This window comes from Carcharodon carcharias, chromosome 1 (genome assembly GCF_017639515.1).
Source record: "Carcharodon carcharias isolate sCarCar2 chromosome 1, sCarCar2.pri, whole genome shotgun sequence".
Lineage (NCBI taxonomy): Eukaryota > Metazoa > Chordata > Chondrichthyes > Lamniformes > Lamnidae > Carcharodon > Carcharodon carcharias.
In genome coordinates this window covers 188,980,655-188,998,406 of record NC_054467.1, presented here as the reverse complement: position 1 = coordinate 188,998,406, position 17,752 = coordinate 188,980,655, and the positions used below count along the sequence as shown (strand labels likewise).

Here is a 17,752-nt window from a genome sequence, read left to right as displayed (position 1 = left end):
GTGGTTGGCAAAAAAAATCCAAAGGCAATATGAGGAAAAACTATTTATAGGCAGCATGTGGTTACAATCTGCAATGCACTCCCTGAAAGGAAAAAAATGCAGGGCTACAGTGAGAATGTGAGGGAATGGGATTTGTTAAATTGTTCTTGCAATCCAAAATGAGCTTGCATAGGTTAGATGGGCCAGATGGCTTTCTGTGGTGTAATTACTGCAGAACTCTATTCAATAGAAAACTGCATGACTGTTGTGAGGGTTACGGGCAGCAATGGGGTTGATATATATAGATTGCACCATTTCAGGATGGACCAGTTAGTCCTTTCCTGATTTTCTTTTTAAATATATAAATTAAGAGCAAGTTAACCTACAGGTATTTCTTCATTTTCCAGAACATTAAAGTGTTCATACCTGGTATGAAGGTAATTAATCAAAGGTCATTAATATGGGTATTAAAGTGGTGGGGATGAAGTTTTTGAAATGCAGGTAATTAAACTAGCAAATTTATAGAATTAAATTTTCTCTGAATTTATTGCATTTATTCAAGTACAAGCTTAGAAGTATGGATGGGATACCTGCTACATACATATATTTGTTTTATTTTAATTAATTCAACTACAGACCAGTTCAGAAAGTCATACAAATGCAATTCATTAGCTGTGAAGTGTTTTTAGGTTAAAAACAGAAAATGCTACAAATACACATTGACCTAAAATGAATCTGATTTACCAATGTTGGTTGAGGGATAATTATTGGCAAGAACACTCACAAGAACTCTCCTGCTCTTCAAAATAATGTCATGGAATCTTTTACATCCAGTGTGGGGCAGAGAGAGGTATAGTTATTATTGAAAAAGAATGCAATGAAATACAAGATGACATGAATAAACCTGAATGGGTGCATGGTTGTCAAATTAATTTCAATGTAGGCAAATATGGGATGGTGTAATCTGGAAGGAAGAATGAGGACATTCTTTTTGGATGGTAAGAGACCAAGTAGCGTAGAGGAGTAAAGGGATCTAGGAATACAATTACATAAAAACAGAAAATAGTGACACAAGTTAAGATAGCCATACTGAAAGCAATCCAAGCACTTGGGTTCATTTCTAGAAAGAAAGCAAGACTTCATATAGCTCCTTTCATGATCACCAGGTGACTCTAGGCACTTTACAGCTAATGAAGCACTTGGAAGTGTAATCGCTGCTGCAATGTAGGAAACAAGGCAGCTAATTTGCACACAGCAAACTCCCACAATCAGCCAAGTGATAATGACCAGGTATCCATTTTTGTAATGTTGATCGAAAGATAAATATTAGCAAGGACACTGGGGATAACCCCAATCCTCTTCTTTGAAATAGTGCCATGGGATCTTTACATCTACCTGACAGAGGGACGACCTTCTGTCTAATATCTGATTTGAAAGATAATATCTCCAACTGTGCAACACTCCCTCAGTACTGCACTGGACTGACAGCTTTGATTTCTGTGCTCAAGCACTAAAGAGCATAAAAGGGCACATAGGGGAGAAATATCAGTAAAAGAGGTTCGCGACAACATAGAGCTAAAAAGAAAAAGCACACAAGAATGCAACGTTTTATATTTAAGGCATGGGAATATAAATGCTGAGCAATGAAATAACTTTCCCACAGATGACATCCACTCAGCATCAACATAAAGCCGAAGAACTAGGAGTTCACAGGGCAGAGGAAAGTAAAGTTTTCTTTGCTCCAAGATGCTTTGACTCCAACATTAGAAGATCAATCCTCATCTAATACCTGCATTTCTCATACACCATACCACTACATCTGTAATAGCATTGCAACATAAATGAACTAACATAGAAGCCTTCACTGTTTTGTAAGCTGATTATTGCCGCTGGTTCCAAATGTAAATGGCTGCAGAGGACTGCTATTTTGTTCTAGCCATGAGGCAATTGCCTGTAAATTCTAGCCAGGAATTCAACTTTCAAATTGCCTGCTTCCAGGACTTTGCACCAGCATCTGTGATGGGTCATGGATAGAGACGAGGTTATCAAAGTATTTTCCAAACATACATATCAAAACCCATTAGCCACTGTTCAATTGCTCCAATGATATACTTGGTGCTGTTTTCTGTTGCACAGTATACAACAGAATGATTTTGAAACACAAGTAGCTGCATCATATTGTGGAACTGCTTCTACTGCAAGTGGTCCTGCAATATCAATGGGGTATGAAATGCTAATAACAACATATAGCCAAGTATTTAGTGCCTTCATTTGAGATTTATCTGAAGCTGATGCAAGTTGAAGCAAAATTACAAGCAGTGCAATATTTAAAAATAATATATTGTAAACGGATAAATAGAGGAATTAGAACAAAATTATTTTTTCTTTAAAAAGGCTTATAACAAAATAAAAAAGTAATAAAGGGAAACAAAAAGGTTAAGAAAGCTAACAGTAAACATGAAAGATAATTGGCAGTCAGTATTAAAGAAAACAGCAAAAGCACATCAGTAAAAAAAGATAAAAAAAGACACAAAAAACCCACAGAGGGTTATTTTATACTAGAGAGTGAGGATATGGTGCACAAGTATTTCAGATATTAGAGAGAGGAAGATGAGAAAAGACTGTGATAACATTTGCACAATTGAACCAAAAAAGCAGAAAAATTACTTGGAGTAATACCAAAATACTTGGAAGTTAGGGAGGAGAAAGCAAGTATATTACCATAATTTTCAAAAAGAAAATTGGATACAGGAATTATGCACACATACTGGGGTTAGGGGGAGAAAAGATTATACTCCTGTCCAAGAGAGGGAAAAGTAATTATTGCAGGTGGGTGGTCTTAGTTTATTAATTGAATTACATTTTTCAATGAATCAGCTATGACCTGTAATTTATGTTGACTATCCCCAATTAATCCATGCCTTTCTAAGAGTTCATGGCATGAAATTAGTGAACATTTAGAAAGGCAAGATTAATCAGGGACAATCAGCATACAGATTTGAAGATCAGGGGCTGAATTTTCTGGCTGACGTACAGGTGGCAGGGCCTGCACGTCAGCACTTAAAATGTCGTATGAGTGTCCCGATGTCAGCGCGCAGCATCGTGATGTTTAGGTTGGTGGGTGCGCTTTGCAGCGTGATGCACACCCGCCATTAATTAAAGATCTTGTTAAGGCCATTAAGTCACCAACTGACTAAAATTTTGAGGAGCCCGTGTGAACTTCGGCTCAGCGCACAGGCCCAACGGGCAGATGGGTAAGTGACTTTTTTAACAAACCTCATCCACTGGTGGGATGAGGTTTGATATCAGATTTTAAAAAGTTTAATAAAGTTTTTGTGTACTTTCATTAACAAGGCCCATCTCATGTGACATTTTCACGAGAGGGACATGTTAATGATTTTTTTTATTGTTCTATTTTTAATCTTTCACAGCCTTTCAGCAATCTCCCTGAGGCACCACTTAGCCTCAGGGAGATGTGCGCTCTTTTGCGCGCATGCGCGGAAGAGTGTGCTTTTGCGGTTGGGGAATCCCCCCTGCCCCGCACAGGAAGCACATAGCACTTCCCGTCGAGCGTCACGCTGGGTGGACCTTAACTGGCCCACTGACGTAAAATGGCAGCGGGGCCTGTTTCAGTGGCAGCGATCAGCTGCCCGCCCGCCACTGAGTCGGTTGGGCCCACCCGCCCGTCAAGGGCAAAATTTTGCCCCAGGTTACACTCAATTAATTTGATTATTTTTGTATATTTGAGGAAAAAATGTAAAGTCATTGGCCAGTGTTTTCCAATCCCACCAGAGGCAGGCATTGTTACGGGCTGGGCTGGAAAATTTGGAGAGCGTCCAAAAGTCTGTTGAATTTGGGCAGGAATTTCCGGTCCTGCCGGGAAAATCCTGCCCATCATCTTCGTTCTCCAGCCACCAAATCCATTCACCTCCTGAAGCCTGTTACTATCCTCTTTGCTGTTTACCAGATTTCTGAGTTTTGTGATATCTGAAACTTTGATGGTAAGGATATCCCATGCATTTATGGGTACTCCATTATAGAAAAGATATTAGAACCAAGATACAGCAAAAATTCATTATGATCATGCCAGGATTGAGAGGATATAGTTATAGCTCAACAAAAAAAGTTGGCATAGGAAATGTTAAACAAAGAATTATTTTTTATTTATTTGTTCATGGGATGTTGGCATGAGTGGTTAGACCATCATTTTTCTACTATCCCTAATTGCCCTTGAAGATGGTGTGAGGTGCCTTCTTGAACTGCTGCAGTCCATGTGTTGCAGGACTACCCACAATGCTGTTTGGAAGGGAGTTCCCAGCAACAGTGAAGTGTCAGCGATATAGTTCCAAGTCAGGATGGTGTGTTGCTACGTGGAGAACTTGCAGGTGGTGGTGTTCCCATGCATCTGCTGCCCTTCTCATTCTAGGTGGCAGAGGTTAGGGTTTGGAAGGTGCTGGTCAGAGCCTGGGAATCCTGTGGCGAGTAACTCACCTCCTGACTCCCCAAAGCCTGTCCATCATCTACAAGGCACAAGTCAGGAGTGTGATAGAATACTCACCACTTGCCTGGATGAGAGCAGCTCCCACAACACTCAAGAAGCCTGACACCATCCAGGACAAAGCAGACTGCTTGATTGGCACCCCATCCAGCCCTTAAACCTTCACTCCCTCCACCACCAATGCACAGTGGCAGCACTGTGTACCATCTACAAGGGCAGTAGAGCAACTAGCCAAGGCTCCTTCGACAATACCTTCCAATCCCACAGCTTTTGCCACCAAGAAGGACAAGTGTGGCAAATACATGGGAATACCAACACCTGCAAATTCCCATCCAAGCCACACACCATCCTGACTAGAAACTATATATTTACGTTAATTGAAATCAATCTCTCCTTTGCCCCCACCTATCACTGGTCTTCTATCCAGCTTCATCTGCTACACCCTCTCCCCCCACCACCCCCCCCACCTTCACCTCCACCACCCCGCCCCCCAACCCCCCACCCCCCCCACTTAAACAGTATAAATTTCATCACATTTTTACTTCTCTTCAGCTCTGAAGAGTCAAACGGACTCAAAACGTTAACTCTGTTCCTCTCTCTGCAGATGCTGTTAGACCTACTGAGTTTTTCCAGCATTTTCTGTTTTTGTATACAAGAAGAAATATTGGGTGCTTGTGATAAAGAAGAAGCAATAATGATGGGTGATGTTAATATACATATAAACTGTAAAATCAGATTGGTAGCAGGAGCCCGGATAAGGAGTTCATAGAATGCTTTTGAGATAATTTCTTAGAGCAGCACACTTTGGAATCAAACAAAGAGCAGGTTATATTTGACTTGCTATTGTGCAATGTGGCAGGATTAATTAATGACCTCAGATTGTAAGCAACGCTAGGTAGCAGCAACCACAATATGATTGAATTTTACATCCAGTTTGAAAGGGAGAAGAGTGGGTCTAAGGCTAGTATTTCAAACTTAACTAAAGGCAACAATGTGGGCACGAAAGCTGAGATAGATGAAGTGATCTGGAATTTTTTTTTTATTCATTCACAGGTCGTGGGCTTTGTTGGCTGGACCAGCAATTATTACCCATCCTTAGTTGCCCTTGAGAAGGTGAGCTGCCTTTTTGAACCACTGCAGTGCATGTGGTGCAGGTACACCCACAGTGCTGTTAGGAAGGGAGTTCCAGGATTTTGACCCAACGACAGTGAAGGAAAGGCAATTTATTTCCAAGTCAGGATGGTGAGTGACTTGGAGGGGGAACTTCCAGGTGGTGGTGTTCCCATCTATCTGCTGCCCTTGTCCTTCTTGGTGGTAGTGGTCATGTGTTTGGAAGGTGCTGTCTTAGGAGCTTGGTGAATTCCTGCAGTGCATCTAGTAGATGGTACACACTGCTGCTACTGTGCATCAGTGGTGCAGGGAGCGAATGTTTGTGGATGTGGTGCCAATCAAGTGGGCTGCTTTGTCCTGGACGGTGTCCAGCCTCTTCAATGTTGTAGGAGCTGCACTCATCCAGGCAAGTGGGGAGTATTCCATCACACTCCTAACTTGTGCCTTGTAGATGGTGGACAGGCTTTGGGGAGTCAGGAGGCAAGTTACCCGTCACACAATTCCTAGCCTAAGGGGATTCAGTGAGGGTAATGCCATCGAACATCAAGGGGTGATGGTTGGATTCTCTCTTGTTGGAGATGGTCATTGCCTGACACTATGTGGTGTGAATGTTACTTGCTACTTGTCAGCCCAAGCCTGGATATTGTCCAGGTCTTGCTGCATTTGGACATGGCCAACTTCAGTATCTGAGGAGTCACGAATGGTGCTGAACATTGAGCAATCACCAGCAAACACCCCCTCTTCGGACCTTATGATGGAAGGAAGGTCATTGATGAAGCAGCTGAAAATGGTTAGGACGGGAACACTACCCTGAGGAACTCCTGCAGTGATGTCCTGGAGTTGAGATGACCGACCTCCAACAACCACAGCCATCTTCCTTTGTGCTAGGTATGACTCCAACCAGTGGAGAGTTTTCCATCTGATCCCCATTGACTCCAGTTTTGCTAGGGCTCCATGATACCACACTTGGTCAAATGCTGCCTTGATGTCAAGAGCAGTCACTCTCACCTCGCCTCAGGAGTTCAGCTCTTGTGTCCATGTTTGAACCAAGGCTGTAATGAAGTCAGGAGCTTAGTGGCACTGGCGGAACCCAAACTGGGCATCAGTGAGCAGGTAATTGCTAAGCAAGTGCCACTTGATAGCACTGTTGATGACCCCTTCCATTACTTTACTGATGATTGAGAGTAGACTGATAGGGCGGTAATTGGCTGGGTTGGATTTGACCTGCTTTGTGTACAGGGCATACCTGGGTAATTTTCCACATAGCATGGTAGATGCCAGTGTTGTCGCTGTACTGGAACAGCTTGGCTAGGGGCACAAGTCTTCAGTACTATTGCCAAAATATTGTCAGGGCCCATAGCCTTTGTAGTATCCAGTGCCTTCAGCCATTTCTTGATATCACATGGAGTGAATTGAATTGGCTGAAGACTGGCATCCATGATGCTGAGGAGCTCCAGAGGAGGTCAAGATGGATCAACCACTCGGTACTTCTGGCTGAAGATTGTTGCAAATGCTTCAGCCTTACCTTTTGCACTGCTGTGCTGGGCTCCTCCATCATTGAGGATGGGGATACTTGTGCAGCCTCCTCCTCTAGTGAGTTGTTTGATTGCCAACCACCATTCACAACTGGATGTGGCAGGACTGCAGAGCTTAGATCTGATCCATTGGTTGTGGGATCGCTTAGCTCTGTCTATCACTTGCTGCTTATGCTGTTTGGCATGCAAGTATTCATATGTTATAGCTTCACCAGGTTGACACCTCATGTTTAGATATGCCTGGAGATGCTCCTGGCATACCCTCCTCCACTCTTCATTGAGCCAGGGTTGATCCCTGGCTTGATGGTAATGGTAGAGTGGGGATATGCCAGGCCACGAGGTTACAGATTATGTTCGAGTACAATTCTGCTGCTGATGGCCCACAGCGCCTCATGGATGCCCAGTCTCGAATTGCTAGATCTGCTCAAAATCTATCCCAATTATCAGAGTGGTGGTGCCACACAACGCAATGGAGGGTATCCTCAATGTGAAGGCAGGACTTCGTCTCCACAATGACTGTGCAGAGAATGACTAAAAGGTTAAATCAGGAGTAAGAAATTAGAGTATGGAAGGAAGCTAGATAGAAAGGGAAAGGGAAACTAAAAAGGGATAGCAAGAGTTTCTACAGGTATTTAAACAGGAAAAGAGTAAGTAAAGGGAGTGTTGGTCCTCTAGAGAGTGAGAATTGGGAGTTAATAGTAGATAATAAGGAAATGACGGATGAAATGAACCAATATTTTGCTTCTGTCTTCACTATAGAGGATATAAAAAGATTCCATTAATAGCTGTAAATTGGGAGATGGAGGGGAGAGGAACTTGGTGAAATTACAATCACTAGGGAAGCAGTACTGAGCAAACTGACAGAGCTATGGGCTGACAAGTCTCCTGGTCCAAATGGACTTCATCCTAAGGTCTTAAAAGAGGTGGCTAATGAGGTAGATGTGTTGGTGTTAATTTTCCAAAATTCCTAGATTCTGGAAAGGTTCTATCAGACTGGAAAGTAGCAAATATTCCAGAAGGAAGGGAGGCAGAAAACAGGAAACTGTAGGCCAGTTAGTTTGACGGCTGTTGTGGGGAAGGGTTAGGAAAGCTCATGGTAATCCGACAGAGTCAGTATTGTTTTATGAAAGGGAAATCATGTTTAATCAATTTATTAGAGTTCTTTGAGGGAGTGACTTGTGCAGTGGATAGAGGGAAGCCTGTACGTGTACTGTACTTGGGTTTCCAGAAAATGTTTGATAAGGTGCCACATCAAAGGTTATTGCATTAGTAAAAGTTCTAGTGTAGAGGGTAACATATTAGCCTGGATAGAAGATTGGCTAGCTGGCAGAAAACAGAGGGCATAAATGGGTCTTTGCCTGATTGGCAGGATGTGATGAATGGAGTCCCACAGGGCTCTATGCTGGGGCCTCAACTTTTCACAATTTACATCAATGACTTATATGTGGGGAGCGGAAGAAGGCATAAAGAGTTTGCAGATGGATTTAGATAAGTTGAGTGAGCAAAAATCCAGCAGATGTAGTATAATGTGGGAAAATGCGAAGTTGTTCACTTTGGCAGGAAGAAAACAAAAACCAGAGTGTTAATTAAATGGAGAATGACTGCAGAATTCTGAGGTGCAGAGGGATCTAGATGTTCTTGTGCAGGAGTCACAAAAAGTTAGTATGCAGGTACAGCATGTTATCAAGGCGAATGGAATGCTTTTCTTTATTATGAGAGGAATTGACCATAAAAGTAAGGATATTTTGCTTCAGCATTGGTGGGACCACATCTCGAATACCGTGTGCAGTTTTGGTCTTCTTATTCAAAAAGGATGTCAATGCGTTGGAGGAAATTCAGAGGTTTACTAGATTGATACCTGCAATGAGCAGGTTGTCTTATGAGGATAGGTTGGACAGGCTTGGCTTGTTTCCACTGGAGTTTAGAAGAGTGAGAGGTGACTTGATTGAAGTATATAAGATCCTGAATGAATGACAAAGTGGACGTGGAAAGGATGTTTCCTCTTGCAGGTGAGTCCAGAACTAGGGGGGCACTGTTTTAAAATTAGGGATTGCCCTTTTAGGACAGGGGCGAGGAGAATTTTTTCCTGAGGGTTGTGCGATTTTGGAACTTTCTGCCTTTGAAGGCGGTGGAGGCGGGGTCACTGAATATTTTGAAGGCAGATTCCCTTGCTTAACAAGAATCAGGGGCTAGATGGGAATGTGGAACTCGAAACACAACCAGATCAGCCATGATCTTGTTGAATGGTGGTGAAGACTTGAGAGGCCGAATGGCCTATTTCTGCTCCTATTTCATATGTTCGTTTGTCCTCATGTAAAGGATTGTGAGAATCCAAATTGCTGTAGCATAAGGCGTTAAGTAAAATGAAAAAATATAAAGAACTTGAGACTTGGAAATAAAAACTGCATATGGCAAACAAAATGGCAGAATGAGCTCATTGACCAAATGGACTATTTCTGTTCCCAAATTGCTTTACCGCTAAAAGGTAGAAAAAAAAGGTAGACTAAGCTTATGGCACACAGCTCCTTTAATTACAGCATAGCCTCAGTCATCCAATTCTAAGATGACATGCCTCAAAGTGGGATTGGGAAAAAAATCATATTTCCATTCCCTCACTTCACTGAGAATTTTACAGATTAGGATTGTCTGCTTCTATTTCCAAAAATATGCTACTTCACACTTTTCAAATAGTGAATTGCACTGAAATGCAAGTAAAAATTTAATTCTCTCATTGGGTCATGCCTTGCAAGGCATTAAAAACGTAGCAAACACTGCAATACAAAGAAGTTTTGTGTCCTCTAACCTATTATCTTATTAAATATTAACCAGCAAACTACTTACCTGTTTTCTTCCCTCAATATTCTACAGATTTTTACAAGCCAAGCTTAGCATCACCCATTTCCTTACTTCTTATTTTTTCCCCAACCCTGGTAGTTCACCTTGGTTTCCCAATATAAAAACAAATCAAAAATATTTAGGCTGTATATTAACATATTGTTCAGTTACATCACTTACCTGTACTTTATCTGTATTTCACTTCAGTATTAAAATTGGATTGGGTTGCTACAGTTAAGCTCAATTTTAGATACCAAATGACATCATAATGAAGTTATGAAATCATACAAGACATAGCTAGAGTCTGGAGATTGGAAACCATTCATGGCAAAGTATTTAGTTAAATATATTGCAAAGGAATATAATTCCACTGAGTTATTTCATAATCCTACAACCTAAAAGGATACACATGCATGGAATGGACAAGTATGAGGTCATCTACTTTGGACCCAAGAAAGATAAATCTGAGTATTTTCTGAATGATAAGAAATTGTATAGGAATTGTATAGAAGTGAAGTGTGAATATCTAAGTAAACAAGTGCAGTACACAAGACAGAAAAATAGTAGAATGTTGGCTTTCATCTCAATGAGGTGGGAACATAAGGAGGAGGAAGTTATGCTTCAGTTGTAAGCCTTGGTTTTACCTCATCAGGAATATTGTTCAGTTTCAGTCATGACACCTAAGGAAGGATATATTAGTCCCAGAGGGATGCAATACAGATTCACCAGTATGATATCAAAGCTTCTAAAGTTAAATTATGAGAACAAGTTACATAAATTTGGCTCGTATTTCTTTGAGTACAGAAAACTGAGGGTCGATTTGATAGACTGTTCAAAATATTAGATAGCATAGATACATAAAAGCCATATTTCCCAAGGTACGGCAATGAAGAACGGTGAGGGGGGGGGGGCATAATCTTACAATCAGAACTAGGCTATTCAGGAACAAAATCAGGAACCACTTTTTCCACGTAAAAGGTTGCAGAAATCTCCAACTCCGTCTCCCAAAATGATGTGGATGCTAGGACAATTGGTGGTTTCAAGGCAGATTGTTAGATTAATAGATCACAAAAGCAGAGCATGAGTAACAAAGGGAAGTTACATGCAAAACATTTCTGCTCATCCCTCAGGTTGATTTTACCATTATTAAAACCTACTTTCAGAGCGTTTAAAGGTTGCCCAGTAATTCAGTGAGCTCCTCTTTCCATTTAAATATATTCTTGTCCTAATGTTTTCTGCTTCCTCTCTGAAAAGGGGTGACTCATTCCAGTTCCACAATTGCTGCCAGCCTGCTCGTAACTTACCAAGTAGCCATTCATCAAATGACTCCAGACAGCAAACTAATTATTTGACTATTAGGAGAGATGTGGTAGAGGAAATCACAGCAAAGCCAAATATTATATACTCAAACTCGATATCTGCATTTTCCAGATAAAAGGGACATTTCAAGAGCTACCTAGGATCCCTAGCTTTTTTTTAAAAGGAGCTTTTTTGCTTGAAATATGGGTAATGCTAGTAAGGCAGCATATTGCCCATCATTTATTTGTCCCCAAAGACATTAGGAGTTGAGTGTGAAAGAGTAACGTTTAAGCCAGACTGGCTAAGAAAGGCAGGTTTCCTTCCCTTAGGAAATTTGTTTTTCCTGGTGTGAGCCTACAGTTACTAGATCTACTGAATTCAAACTTTTCCCTCCCTACTTTTAGGATACTGAGGCAAACTGTACCACTCTTCAAGTCATCCCCAGTGAGATCACTTTGCAAACCCAGGACTTCACTGAAGCTTATCATTAGGAACAACAATGTGAACAGCTTTCTTTAAAAACTGTTTAGAAATAGGAAATATAACTTGGTGCACAATTTAACAAAGGCTATATGGCAGTGAAATGCACTACAATACAATAATGAGAGAAGTTTGAATGATACTGAACCATTAAAGCAAACCTATGTCAGTTTAACCTGTAATTTGAACCTTGGGAGCATATTACAGTTGAACATACTTTCTGAAAAAAATGTATTGTTTACCTTTTCAAAGCTCTCTTGCTGCAGTATTAACAAAGGTCATATGTTCTGTTACCACTGTCATTATGGCTGCTATATATATTGTGTAACAGGAACAGGAGACTTTTTACAATATTATTATGCCAAGGATATATTGGGGTCAGTTGGTGAAATACATGCTGTTTTAGAAGTACAGAAAACCCTTTTCTCTTTTAAAGGTGTTTAGTCATATTGTAACTAAGTCTAGGCAGCTTGATTGAAGGACAAAAGCACAGCCTGCTCATCCATTATTTGCTAATGCAGTCAGTCCCTCAGCAGGCAGTAGTCTCACTGTGACATCAGAAGTCAGAAATGATCAGTTATTAGACTCCTGCGCTATCCTTTAAATGAAATTGTTGTTTTTCCAGAAACAGTGAAAACTGTTTAATGCCTCTAACTATATTTAAATCAAAACACTTTCTTGACTATAATATACAATACCAATTAACTTTTCAGAAAGCATTTGATATTTTTGAACATGAACATATCCATCTGCAATAGATGCCCAAGTAATGTTAATGCACATATTTGAGCACCTACCTGCTAGTTAGATTTTTCCTGAGTCATAAGGTGTAATCACTTTCAGTCAAGCTGCTTGGAGCGTCAGATCATGTTTGGCCATTCCAACTACAGGATTGAACCAAGACCTGAAAGGATGGCAGTGCAAATCCAATTGGTACAAATAATTACATTTTTAAATTATACATACACCATTTATATCTAATTCCACTTCTGTTTGTTTAACTCAAAAATATGCACTTGGGGAGGGCTAAAAAGACAAGGGATTACATTATGAATGGTGGGACCCTGGAAAATACTGAAAATCAGAGAGACCTTGGTATGCATATCCACAGATCCTGAAGGTAGGAGGGCAGGTAGATAAGGTGGTTAAGGCAGCATATGGGATACTTGTCTTTATTAGCCGAGGCATAGAATACAAGAGCAGGGAGGTTATGCTGGAACTGTATAAAATGCACAACTGCAGTACTGTGTGCAGTTCTGGTCACCACATTATCGGAAGGATGTGATTGCACTGGAGAGGGTGCAGAGGAGATTTACCAGAATGCTGCCTGGGCTGGAGGGTCTGAGCTATGAGGAAAGATTGGATAGGCTGGGGTTATGTTCCCTGGAGCAGCAAAGGGTGATAGGGGACCTGACAGAGGTGTATAAGATTATGAGGGGCATAGATAGGGTGAATAGGAAGGCACTCTTTTCTGTTAGTAGAGGGGTCAATGACCAGCAGGCATAGATTTCAGGTAAGAGGTAGAAGGCTAAGAGGGGAGTTGAGGAGAAATTTTTTCACCCAGAGGGTGGTGGGAGTCTGGAACTCTCTGCCTGAAAGGGTGGTTGAGTCAGAAACTCTCGTAACACTTAAGTATTTAGATATCCACGTGCATTGCCATAGCCTCCAGGGCTATGGGCCAAGTGCTAGAAAATGGGATTAGTGCAGTAAGATCTTTGTTGACTAGCGTGGACACAATGGACCGAATGGCCTCCTTCTGTGCTGTAAACGTGGATGAATCAATGGGCAGAACTTTGCCGTCAGCGAGCAGGGGATGGGGCCTGCTCACTGGCGCGTAAAATGACGCGGGATGATGTCAGGCAGAACCCCCAACGTCACCCCACCCCATTTAAATTTTCAGTAAGGTAGGGGCACAGCAAAATCAGCTGCGGGCCCGCCAACCTGTCAATGGCCAATAGCCAAAATCGTTGATAATTGGCATATTAAAGGCCTTAACATGGCCGTTAATTAATGGCGGGCGCGCGTCCCACAGCCTAGCGCACCCGCTGACCGAAATATCACGATGCCGCTCACTGACGTTGGGCTCCTGCACCCGCATGCCAGCCAGAAGATTCTGCCCAGTAAGTCTAGTTGGCATGGTCAAAATAGATAAGGACAGCAGGTTTCCTTTCCTAAAGGGCAGTGTTGGGTTTCTGTGATAATCTCAGTGTTTCATGGTCACTTAATTTATTACATTTAGATTTTCTTTTGAAAAGCTGAATTTAAATTCCCAAATTACCAAGGTAGAATGTGAATTGTGCCCATAGTATTTTTAGTTCAGGCCTCTGGGTCCAGTAATGTAACCACTTGATTACCATGCCACACTTAACCCAGTTCAAATTCTACCACTGCAAGGATTAGAATTTGGGCTACACCACCAGTCTGTTGGTGAGGTACTTTTTTGAAAACTAACTTCAATATTAAATGCCTCAATACAAATATCATCATTGTGCAAGATATAATTATGTTTATTACCTAATACAACTTTTAAAGTAATCCAACTAATATTACAAGGATTTGACAAAATAGCACCAAAGAATTACTCAATAATAAAGTGAGACACAATGAATTAGTGTGGAGAGCAAAGTTGTGTAGAGAGGAGAGGAGACGAGACGAGAAAGAGAAAAAAAAAGTGAAAAAGACAAAAAGAGGAGAGGCGAACTCAACAAAAACTCTTCTACAAGACAGTAAAACTATTCTGGTCACAGAAAAACCTACTGGAACAAAGTTGGAATGGTTACCAATTGACAGCATGCTATGTTCAGAACAGCAAATAAACAAACTAACGAAAAAAAGGATTGCAGTATGTCAGTCTATCACAAACACCACTGTTTAAGAGTTCCCAAAAATAGCTGTACAGAACTAACCTTTGCATGGGCATCATTTGTTTGTCATTTTTCTGCTGCATAAGTTGGGCAATTCACAATAAGCTGTGCAACGTTCAACTTCATGTAACAATGTTCTCAAAAACAGAGACTTTTAAAAGGTCTTCATTGTACCACCAGAACCTGTTGACAAAGGAAACCATTTTTCATTAAGTACTGCAGATGCCAGCAAAACTTAGCACAATAAAAAGATAAATTTAATAAAATTATTTTTAAAAACTACACCCAATTTTTTGGGATGAAGATAAACATAACCTAATATTATTGTTACAAAGCATAAGTTATATGAATATTACATCCGCCCCGAGGAGAGGAAAAAGCAAAAAGCTAAGAATTTTTTGTATATCACACAAATGGAACCTAAATTTTCTTAGGCGTTTGTTACACGATATCTATTGAACTTCATGGTTTTGGCTAACATATTTAGCAGAGGTTAAAATTAGACACATTCTGGCAGCTGCTTAACAGTGCCATGCTCACAATAGGAACTGAAAATGTATAGAAGGTTGGAAGCACAAAGTGCTCCAATTCAGTGGCACTGTCTTGAAGCTCAAATCTTCTACGTTATGTTCAGACTACTGCACCCCTAGCTTAGCTCATTCTGTTCTCTCCCGTGACCCCTACACCACCCCATAAGTCAACAGGGGTGACATGTGGAATTCAGAACATATTATACTCTCAACTGTACCACAAACTGCCAAGGAAATAACAGAGTGCAATCTTCGCCTCTCACATCACTGATTAAAGACTGGCCCTCATTAACATTCATTCACACAAATGCCAGGCAATGACCATCTCTAAAAAGAGAGAATGCAATCATCTCCCCTTGACATTCAGTGGTATTGGCATCACTGAATCCCCACTATCAGCATCCTGGGTTTTACCATTGAGCAGAAACTGAACTGGGCTAGCCATATAAATACTGTCGCTACAAGAACAGGTCAGAGGCTGGGAATTCTGCGGCAGGTAACTCGCCTCCTGGCTCCCCAAAGCCTGTCCACCATCAACAGGGCACAAGTCAGGAGTGTGATAGAATGCACACCACTTGCCTGGATGAGTGCATCTCCAACATTCAAGAAGCCCATCGCCATCCAGGACAAAGCAGACCGCTTGATTGGCACCCCATCCAGCCCTTAAACCTTCACCCACCACCAATGCGCAGTGGCAGCACTGTGTACCATCTACAAAATGCAGTGGAGTAACCAGCCAAGGCTCCTTCGACAGCACCTTCCAATCCCACAGTCTTTACCACCTACAAGGACAAGGGCAGCAGATGCATGGAAATACCAACACCTGCAAATTCCTCTCCAAGTCACACACCATCCTGACTTGGAAGTATATTGGCATTAATAAAGGATGACAACGCTACATTAGAGACAGAGGATTTTAGATCGGCAGATCAAGATGTAGAATCAGTTTGGATGGAGTTAAGAAACAGCAAGGGGCAGCAAGCATTGGGAGGAGTTATTTATCGGCTGCCAAACAATAGGGGTAATGTAGGGCATGGTATAAATCAGATAATTAAGGGTGTATGTAACAAGGGTAATACAGCAAGCATGGGGACTTATATCTACCTTTAGACTGTGTAAACCTAATTAGCATCAATGCTGTGTGGGACAATTCCTGGAATGTATACATGATGGTTTTCTAGAACAATTTGTTGAAGAACCAATGAGCGAATGGGCTATTTTAAATCTTGCATTGTGCAATGAGAAAGGGCTAATTAATAATTTTGATGTAAAGGGGTCCCTGGGGAAGAGTTGACCAGAGTATGATAGAATTTTACATTAAGTTTGAAACTGATGCAATTCAATCTGAAACTAAGGTTTTATATCTATGCAAAGGAAACTACGGAGCTTTGAGGGGCAAGTTAGCTGTGGTATATTGGGAAACAACACTCAAAAATATGACAGTAGGCAATGGTTAAACAATAAATATACATTCTTTTGAGGCACAAAAACCCAACAGGAAAAGTGATCCAGTCATGGCTGACAAGAAAATTTAAAGATTGAAGGAAGAGACTTCTAAAGTTTCCAAAAAGAAAAGTAGTAAGCCTGAGGATTGTGAGCATTTGAGAATTCAGCAAAGCAGGACCAAGAAACTGGTAAATAAAAGCAGAATAAAATTTGAGTGTAAACCAGCAAGTAACAAAGAAAATGGACTGTAAAAGCTTCTCTAGCTATGTAAAAAGGAAGATTAGCAAAGACAAATGTAAGCCCATTACAGGTAGACAAGAGAATTTATAACGAGGAATAAGGAAATGACAGAGAAACTACACAAATAGTTTGTATCTGTCTTAATGGAGGAAGATACAAAAAACTTCTCAGAAATACTAGAGAAACAAGAGACTGAGGAACTGAAAGAAACAAGTACAGTAAAAAAAAAGTAGTACTGGAGAAATTAATGGGACTGAAATTTCATAAATCCCGAGGACCTGATATTCTACATCCCAGAGTGCTGAAAGAGGTGTTTGTAGAAATAGTGGATGTGTCAGTGGTCATCTTGCAAAATTCTATAGATTCTGGAATGGTTCTTGTAGATAAGAAGGTAGCAAATGTAACCCCACTGTTCAGGAAAGGAGGAGGAGAGAGAAAACAGGGAACTACAGACATATCAGCCTGTCATCCATAGTAGGGACAAAAACAAAAATGCTAGAAAAACTGAGCAGGTCTGGCAGCATCTGTGGAGAGACGAACAGGGTTAATATTTTGAGTCTTTATCACTCTTCTTCAGAGATAAAGAGAAGTAAAAATGTGATGGATTATATGCTGTTTAGGAGGGGATGCGGCAGATGGGGCAAAATAGGAGGTCAGGTTTAGGTGGGAACTGAGCAGAGATTGACAAAGATGTCATGGACACAAGACAAAGGGAGTGTTAATGGTAGTGGTAAAGACTAAAGAAGGTGCTTATAGAGGCATAAGGGTATGAGCAAAACATGTTAATAGCAGAACAAGGTTTTTGTTTTTATTTCAGATTTCCAGCATCCGCAGTATTTTGCTTTCATGAGTAGTAGGGAAAACACTAGAATCTATTATAAAAGATGTGATAATTGAACACTTAGAAAATAACTGTAGGATTGGGCAAAGCCAACA

General features: G+C 41.0%; 1 protein-coding gene across 9 annotated transcripts in view; it reads right to left on the bottom strand.

The window, feature by feature from the left end:
- LOC121279313 (protein FAM214B) overlaps positions 1 to 17,752 on the bottom strand; it is a 163,847-nt gene that overhangs the window by 80,354 nt on the left and 65,741 nt on the right. For 8 of the 9 annotated variants that reach the window (XM_041190503.1, XM_041190493.1, XM_041190511.1 and 5 more), the window contains exon 2: positions 14,643 to 14,783. The exons of the other annotated variant lie outside the window; for it this stretch is intronic. The gene's annotated coding sequence lies outside the window, so the exon portion shown is untranslated. The remainder of the gene's footprint in view (positions 1 to 14,642; positions 14,784 to 17,752) is intronic. 9 annotated transcript variants of the gene reach the window in all.